The sequence below is a fragment of the Cervus elaphus genome, chromosome 2 (assembly GCF_910594005.1).
Source record: "Cervus elaphus chromosome 2, mCerEla1.1, whole genome shotgun sequence".
NCBI classification, from domain to species: Eukaryota; Metazoa; Chordata; class Mammalia; order Artiodactyla; family Cervidae; genus Cervus; species Cervus elaphus.
Window position 1 is genome coordinate 32020196 of NC_057816.1, and position 9805 is coordinate 32030000.

Sequence of the window (9805 nt, forward strand, 5' to 3'; positions counted from 1 at the left end):
AGGAAAAAACTGGTTTTTGACTGCAAGGAACAAGAAAACTTGTTTCTTTTGTTCCTGCATTCCCTCACTTCTCTCAAGATAATTAATTACTGAGACCTGTTCAAGGACAAGCATTGTGGTCAGGCTTAGATCAAACAATGGCTTAAGCCCAAAATGGCTTTTCTTACATCTTTTTCTAGGCACCCCCCCCCACCCTATCTGCTTACAAAGTTGTATGCCACCCCTCCAAACCTCTCCTGGCGTAGGGTACTTCTTCCTGCTGTCTCACTCCAGTTGTTGAAAAGCTACCTATCCTTTAAGGAATCAAGCCATCATCTGATAGCTAGGGGAGAGTGGAAAGAATTCTGAGGCCAAGGATCAAGCAACAAAGCTTCAGATCACACAACTCAGATGAGATTTGAACCCAGCCAAAACTCTGACGGGGACGTGAACCCATGAGGTGGGACTTGAACCCACTGTCTTTCAGTTAAAATTGCTCACCTTGTATCAGAACTTACTGAAGCTCAGGTTCTTTATGTCTCAGCATAGAAAGATTTCAGCAAGAATCAAAGTGATAGGTAAGCAGTGGATTTATTTAGAGAAATACACATCCCATAAACAGAATGTGGTCTTTCTCAAAAGGCAAGAGCAACCCTGGGAGGAACAGCCTCCACAGACAAGAGTGGGTGTCAACTCATAAGATGAGAGTCCCTGAAATATGAGGTGATTAGTTTTTATGGCCTAAGTAATCTCATAGACTAATCAGTGGGAGGATTACTCCAACTATTTGGGGGCAGGGATGGAATTTCCAGGAACTGGGCCACCACCCACTTTCTGGCCTTTTATGGTTGGGCTCAGAACTGTCATGGTGCTAGTAGGGGTGTCATTTAGCATATGCTAATGTACTACAATGAACATATAATGAGGCTCCAGGTCTACTGGAAGGTGAATCTTCTGCCACCTTGGACCTACTTGGTTCTAACCAGTTTATGTTTTATCCTCAATAGTTATGTCATTATTTTTATTTGTTTGTTTGTTTTTTGGCTGTAACCTGTGACTTGCAGCATCCCATTACTCTGACCAGGGATTGAACCCAGGCCACAGCAGTGAAAGTTTGGAATCCTAACCTCTGGGCCACCAGGAAACTCCTAGCTATTGTCATTCTTTTAAAGGTTGTGCCCTGCCCCCTTCCCTTCTGTTTCACTACAGCGGGCACTTAATGAACAAGTAGCCTCAACTACAATTGCAGTAACACCTGACCCAACAAAGAGGTAATGACAGTGGAATGAAATAATGCAGAAATATTTTGCACTATAAAGTGTAGGTCACATGAGGGTGTTAATAAATCCAAGGTCAATGTTTACATCCTGCATTATGCTTTAGCTGTGCCAACTAAAAAGATGCACAACCTGACAGCTGTGAGCTAAGTTTTATTTGGGGCAAAATGAGGACTACAGCCCAAGAGAAAAAGGTATGTTTGTTCAGTTGTGTCCGACACTTTGTGACCGCATGGACTGTAGCCAGCCAGGCTCCTCTGTCCATGGAATTTTCCAGGCAAGAATGCTGGAATGGGTTCCATTTCCTTCTCCAGGGAATCTTCCCGATCCAGGGATCAAACCCACGTCTCTTGCATCTCCTGCGTTGGCAGGCAGATTCTTTACCAGCTGAGACTCCAGGGAAGCCAAGAGAGAGCATCTCAGATAGCTCTGAGAGACTACTCCAAATAGGCAGTGGGGGGAAGGTCAATATATAAAATTTTAGTGAAGGGGGAGTTCACTGCAATCAATCAAGTCACAAATCAAGTGGCTAGTTTTTCTGCTAGTCACAAGGAACTGATATCACTAAGGGGGGTTTAGTGCTTTTTGATAAGAGGAGATGCAAGGAGTCAGTCAGTCAGTCAGTTCAGGGGCTCAGTCGTGTCTGGCTCATTATAACCCCATGGACTGCAGCACACCAGGCTTCCCTAACCATCACCAACTTCCAGAGCTTACTCAAACTCGTGTCCATCAAGTCCGTGATACCATCCAACCATCTCATCCTCTGTCATCCCCTTCTCCTCCTGCCTTCAGTCTTTCCCAGCATCAGGGTCTTTTCAAATGAGTCAGTTCTCCATATCAGGTGGCCAAATTATTAGAGTTTCAGCTTCAGCATCAGTCCTTCCAATGGATATTCAGGACTGATTTCCTTTAGGATGGACTGGTTGGATCTCCTTGCAGTCCAAGAGACTCTCAAGAGTCTTCTCCAACACCACAGTTCAAAAGCATCAATTCTTTGGTGCTCAGCTTTCTTTATAGTCCAACTCTCACATCCATACATGACAACTGGAAAAACCACAGCTTTGACTAGACAGACCTTTGTTGGCAAAGTAATGTCTCTGCTTTTTAATATGCTGCCTAGGTTGGTCATAGCTTTTCTTCCAAGGAGCAAGCATCTTTTAATTTCATGGTGGCAGTCACCATCTGCGGTGATTTTGGAGCCCAAGGAAATAAAATCTCTCACTGTTTCCACTGTTTCACCATCTATTTGCCATGAAGTGATGGGACCAGATGCCATGATCTTAGTTTTCTGAATGTTGAGTTTTAAGCCAACTTTTTCACTCTCCAGTTTCTCTTTCATCAAGAGGTTCTTTAGTTCTTCTTCACTTTCTGCCGTAAGGGTGGTGTCATCTGCCTATCTGAGGCTATTGATATTTCTCCCAGCAATCTTGATTCCAGCTTGTGCTTTGTCCAACCCAGCATTTCTCATGATGTACTTTGCATATAAGTTAAATAAGCAGGGTGACAATATACAGCCTTGACGTTCTCCTTTCCCAATTTGGAACCAGTCTGTTTTTCCATGTCCAGTTCTAACTGTTGCTTCTTGACCTGCATACAGATTTCTCAGGAGGCAGATCAGGTGGTCTGGTATTCCCATCTCTTTAAGAATTTTCCACAGTTTGTTGTGATCCACACAGTCAAAGGCTTTGGCGTAGTCAGTAAAGCAGAAATAGATGTTTTTCTGGAACTCTTGCTTTTTCAGTGATCCAACAGATGTTAGCAATTTGATCTCTGGTTCCTCTGCCTATTCTAAATCCATCTTGGACATCTGGAAGTTCACAATTCACGTAGTGTTGAAGCCTGGCTTGGAGAATTTTGAGTATTACTTTGCTAGTGTATGAGATGAGTGCAATTGTGTGGCAGTTTGAACATTCTTTGGCATTGCCTTTCTTTGGGATTGGAATGAAAACTGACCTTTTCCAATTCTGTGGCCACCGTTGAGTTTTCCAAATTTGCTGGCATATTGAGTGCAGCGCTTTCACAGCATCATCTTTTAGGATTTGAAATAGCTCAACTGGAATTCTGTCACTTCCACTTTGTTCGTAGTGATGCCTCCTAACGCCCACTTGACTTCACATTCCAGTATGTCTGGTTCTAGGTGAGTGATCACACTATTGTGGTTATCTGGGTCATGAAGATCTTTTTGTATAGTTCTTCTGTGTATTCTTGCCAACTCTTCTTAATATCTTCTGCTTCTGTTAAGTTCATACCATTTCTGTCTTTTATTGTGCCCATCTTTGCATGAAATGTTCCCTTGGTATCTCTAATTTTCTTAAAGAGATCTCTAATCTTTCCCATTCTGTTATTTTCCTCTATTTCTTTGCACTGATCACTGAGGAAGGCTTTCTTATCTCTCCTTGCTGTTCTTTGGAACTCTGCATTCAAATGGGTATATCTTTCCTTTTCTCCTTTGCCTTTTGCTTCTCTTCTTTTCTCAGCTATTTGTAAGGCCTCCTCAGACAACCATTTTGCCTTTTTGCATTTCTTTTTCTTGGGAATGATCTTGATCACTGCCTCCTGTACAATGTCACGAACCTCCATCCATAGTTCTTCAGGCAGTCTGTATATCAGATCTAATCCCTTGAATCTATTTGTCACTTCCACTATATAATCATAATGGATTTGATTTGGTTCATACCTGAATGGTCTATTGGTTTTCTCTACTTTCTTCAATTTAAGTCTGAATTTTGCGATAAGGAGTTCATCAGATGCAAGGATTGGGATCATGAAATCAGTTCCTGAACATACCCAACTATCTAAAGAGCTGTCCCAACAGTTTCACTGGAGCACAGAGTGCCTAACGCTCTGTCCTAAGCTCCCTTCAGGGAGTGTCAAAGGTCAGCAGTTGCAGCAGCACAGGCAGATGGCAAATGCCCTTGTTGTTGTTGTTCAGTCACTGGCAAATGCTCTTGGCAAGTGCCAGTTTTTAATTGACAGATGTTTGTGGTTTCATTCTTTGAAATGAATTAATGTAGGATGCTTATAAAAAGAAGACTGTGGTAGGCAGAGAAGAGTCCAAAAGGCTGAAAAGATGGTTTTTACCCTCAAGGTTCTACAGTCTAACTGGAAAGGGAGACTCCCAAACTGATCATTAGTGGGCAAAGTGTGCTGGATAACAGAGCCAAGTGCTTCAAACAGACCTAACTTCAGGATGCCTCAGGGAAGTTTTACAGAGGAAATGATTTTAATCTGGCTTTAAAATTTTCCAGAAAGAAAGAAAGGCATCTCAGACTGAAGAGACAAAGAGACTAAAGAGACAAACACAAATATGTCCAGTGAAATGAAAGGCACTTAGCAAACAGTGCCTTTAATTAATGTTAGTGGCTATTATTTTTTTTACAAAATATTTGGTTGTGCTGGGTCTTAGTTGTAGCATGAGGGATTTTCCATCTTTGTTGCAGCATGTGGGATTTTTTGTGTGGCATGCGGGATCTATTGGCTTCCCTGAGAGCTCAGTTGGTAAAGAATCTACTTGCAATGCAGGAGACTTCAGTTCAATTCTTGGGTTGGGAAAATCCACTGGAGAAGGGATAGGCTACCCATTCCAGTATTCTTGGGCTTCTCTTGTGGCTCAGCTGGTAAAGAATCCACCTGCAATGTGGGAGGCCTGGGTTCAATCCCTGGGTTGGGAAGATTTCCTGGAGAAGGGAGAGGCTACCCACTCCAGTATTCTGGCTTGGAGAATTCCATGGACTGTATAGTCCATGGGGTCACAAAGAGGCGGACATGACTGAGTAACTTTCACTTTTTACATGGGATCTCTTAGTTGTGGCATGTGGGATCTAGTTCCCTGACCAGGGATCAAACCCTCATCCCCTGCTTTGCCTAAGCATGGAGTCTTAGCCACTGGACTACCAGGGAAGTCCCAGCTATTATTATTACTGTTACCATATTTGATCAAAAATAAGCTGCCAGCGATTGTAAAACACTAACAAAATTGCTGAAATTAAAAACAGTGGTTTCATATTGCTTAGTTTTATGTATACTTACTGAAAATAGCTGACTTAAACTTCTTTAGACAAAGATTTGTTTCCTGTGTCATCCTGCTGTGTTTTTAAAGATACCATAAATGACAATTAAAAACAACACTCACACAATTCAGTTGAAATGATGACAACATGAATTGCTATGACCCAGTCTTGCAGTTGCTGTTGTTGTTGTTTAGTTGCTTAGTTGTGACTCTTTGCAGCCCCATGGACTGTAGCTCACCAGCCTTCTCTGTCCATGGGATTTCATAGGCAAGAATACTGGAGTGGGTTAACGTTTCCTTCTCTGGGGGATCTTCTTGACCCAGGAATTTCTGAACCACATCTCCTCCACTGGCAGGTGGATTCTTTACCACTGAGCCCCCATGACCCAGTCTACACGTGAACAATTGGCCAACAGCAATCTTAAGATGTGTCCCAATTTCAGAGACAGGAAATGCACATTTATGCATCACTGATACAAAGGATTATCATTGTTATTATTAGATACAAGCCTGCAGGAAGGAGTTTGGTGCACTTAGAAAAACAAAGGGAATTCAGTTCATGTTGAGAGTAAACTGCAAAAAGGAAACAGAAAGGAATGATGGAAATAAAGTTGAGAAGCCAAGGCCGGACTGGTATAGAAAACAAGAATATTCTGCTTTCCTTTTGAAATGAAAAGCTATATTGAACTGATGACATTTTCCTTTGACCTTCATTACTGTACATGAAAATACTATGAGGCACCCAAGTGAATCCCTTGGGCTTCAAATAAGGTCTTCCTTGCCCCTATTGTATAACGTCCACCCAATTTCCCCTTGGAAATTGGAGTCGATCACTCAGACTAGTATAGTAATTCCTTCTCTGCCTGTTGGCTCAACAAGAAGAGCCCAAAATGACCAGGGCAGTGTCATTATATGTTTCAATGTAATGGAACAGTGACTCTGTTCTTTAGTGAAACTACTTCTCCTTTGGAGACTAAGTACTCCAAATCCCCTGAACATAAGAATTCATAAATGAGTTATTACATGTAAAAGTGACAAGAAGCATTCCTACCTCTCAGTTCTGGAATCATATATTCTAACAGTGGAAGAAACAGTACATATTTTAGTTGTTGACATGAGGCACATACCACAAACCTGTAAGACAGCTTCCCAACTCATAATATGTTGTCTCTCAGCTCCCACAATTAGGTCTGCAAGAGCTTGTTACACTTTTTTTTTTTTTAAATCATAGCTACATATGAATGATGGGATACCTGGCAAGACCAAGAAATTTCTTTGCTATATTTTTTTTCATTATAAAATAAGCTTCCTAGTCAGAAGCAATGTGTGAAATACCATGAAAATGAATAAGGTATCCATGAATGGTAGGGTGGCAGCAACATTACAGTTAGATGTTATTAGTCAGGGTTCTCCAGGAAAACAGAACCAACAGGATTATAGAGATAGTAAAATATTCAAATAAACAGTATACCATAGACTGAGAGGCTTATAAACAACAGAAATTTATTGCTCACGGTTCTGGAGGCTGAGAAGTCTAAGGATGAGGGTGCTCTCAGATTCAGCGTCTGGTGAGAGCACAATTCCTGTTCATAAACAGCTGTCTTCTCTCCATGTCCTCATGGTTAAAGATGTAAAGGGGCTCTCTGGGATCTGTTTTATAAGGGATCTGTTTTTATAAGCCCATTCATGAGGGCTCCATCCTCATGATCTTATCACCTTCCAGAGGCCTGACCTCCTAATACCTTCTCATTGAGGGTTAGGATTTTAACATATGAATTTGGACATGAGGCAGGGAGTCTATAGCAGTAGGAAACTCAAATCTGAATCTGGGATATGTATCTATTCCTATGAGGTAAATCACCTTTCCTTCCTTCCTGGAAAGGATCTAGCATAGGTAGAATAATTTTTTTTATGGCCTCAGTTCTTCCCCTCTCTGTATTTAAATCCCTTTGAAGCTGTTTCCATTAAGAGATGGAATCTATATCCCCACCCTTTGAATTCTGCTGGCCTTGTGCCTGGCCAGTAAAGAATAGCAGAAGTATTAGTAACAGTGTGCTAGTTTTGAACCTAGGCCTCAAGTTCCACCCACACACCAATTTTTAATGTCTTTTGCTTGGTTTTGGAACCCTACCATTGCCATGAGAATAAGTCCAACCTAGTCTGCTGGAGCGTGAATGACAACATGGAACAAAGCCAACTTCACCCAGCTGAGGCTATTTAAGATCAGCCCCACCCTAGCTGATCCACCATCTGACTACAGATGCATGAGTGAGACCAAATAAAACCAGAGAACTGCCTAATTTATAGGCTATGAGAAAGAATTAATGGTTATAGTCTTAAGGTATTAAGTTTGGGGGTCAGGAGGTTGTCATATGGTTAGAGACTCTCTAAGCTGCTAAATTGCATAGAATCAGCTGGTAAGGAGACAACAAACCCAAATGGATTTAGGCAGCTTATTATTCACAGTGTAGCAGACAGCATGAACTTCATGTTTGTATTGGTTCCCCTTGACCTTTAAACACCATAATGGTGATGCAGGTCAATGCCATACACAGTACATCTGCAAAACAGATGAAGGACACTGAGTTTAGGAAACCCTCAATCTTAAAAGAGGGAATGCTAGCAAACCTGCCCTTTGAAGGGGACAGTATCTTTTTATTTTTTCCTAACTTCCTTTTATTATACTGGTCAGGAACAAATCTGCCTTCTAATCCAATGTGAGACATTTTTTAAAAAAATTTGCTGTGCTGGGTCTTAGTTGCAGCATGCAGGATCTTCATTGCTGCACTGAGGATCTTTTAATTTTAATTGAGGCATGGGAGGATCATAGTTCCCTAACCAGGGATCAAACTTGGGCCCTCTGCATTGGGAGCACAGAATTTCAGCCACTGGACCACCAGGGAAGCTCCTGGGAGGCATTTTTTTTTTTTATCACCATGAAATGTCTCCAGGATTGGAAGGTGATACTAGCTTTATTGGGCTTCCCTGGTGGCTCAGTCTGCAATGCGGGAGATCCAGATTTGACCCCTGATTTGGGAAGATCTCCTGGAGAAAGAAACAGCAACCCACTCCCGTATTCTTGCCTGGGAAATTCCATGGACAGAGGAGCCTGGCGGGCTACAGTCCATGGGGTCACAAAAGAGTTGGATGAAACTTAGCAACTAAACAAGAACAATGATGAAGTAAACCTGCACCCTAACCCTAAGCAGCTTTGCAAACATCCTCAAACAAAGCTGTTCATGACATTTGCTTAGTGATGCCAGCATTTCTCCCAACAGTTTGTTACAGCTCAGTACAGCTAACTGATTTGCAGGACTATCAAGTTACCACCAAGTATCTAGTCCCCCCGTGGGAATAATACTGTTATCAGGGACTCAGTGTTGGCCTCTGCTGTTGGACATTCATCACTGACTACATCAGCTTTGTTGAGAAGAAGTTTATACCATAGAGCCCATGCACAGACTCCACCCTTGCCATCACGGCCACCTTTCTCATGACTCCACTGAGCTGGGGAAAGAGGTTGGCTGGCATGCAGAGGTTGGATCATTCTGTTCTATCATTTTTTTAAAAAGCCTCTTCTACAATGGGTGCCCTCTGGTGGGCATTCGTAGGAAACACAAATGTTTTCACCATTCCAAGACAATTCATCCTTATACCAACATCCTGGATCTTCTTGTCCCCAGTCTTCTGCTGTCATATTTTCCAAGTCTTTGGCCAACCAGAAAGGGGCCTGAGCACACTGTACCTAGATATGGGCCTTCAGGACATTAAGCACAGCAGAAAAGGGAAAAGAATGAATGGAAAGGGGGTCAGGGAAGACAAGGAAAATAAGCAGAAGGAAAAAAAAAGTGCTCCAAGAAACTAATGAGACCTGAAAACCTGACACAGTGCTATGAACTAGGATGTCCTCATGAGGGCACGCTCAAAGGTTTTACTGTATGTTTTTCCTTTGGATTATAATGACGGTTATATTTGGCAATGACTTTTAAGTTTTTCTCCTCTGACTGTAATTTTATTTAGTTAATGCCAGCAGATCTGAAAAGTCTCATGTTATTGTTGTTTAGTCACTAAGTCGTGTCTGACTCCTTTGCAACCCCATGGACTGTAGCCCATCAGGCTCCTCTGTCCATGGGGTTTCCTAGGCAAGAATACGGGAGTGGGTTGCCATTTCCTTTTCCAGGGGATCTTCCTGACACTGGGATCAAACCCGTGTCTCCTGCATTGGCAGGCAAATTCTTCACCACTGAGCCACCAGGGAAGCCCAAATAGTCTTGTATAAATGTAAGTGTTAGTCACTCAGTCGTGCCCGACTCTTTGTGACCCCACGGACTGCAGCCCACCAGGCTCCTCTGTCCATGGGATTCTCCAGGCAAGGATACACATACCCCTACAAATGAAGAGAGGTGGGTTTTGCTTTTTTTTAATTGAGGTATACTTAATTTACAATATTGGTTTCAGATGTACAGCATAGTGATTCAATACTTTTATAGATTATACCCCATTTAGAGGAATTACAAAATAATGACATTTCCCTGTGTCA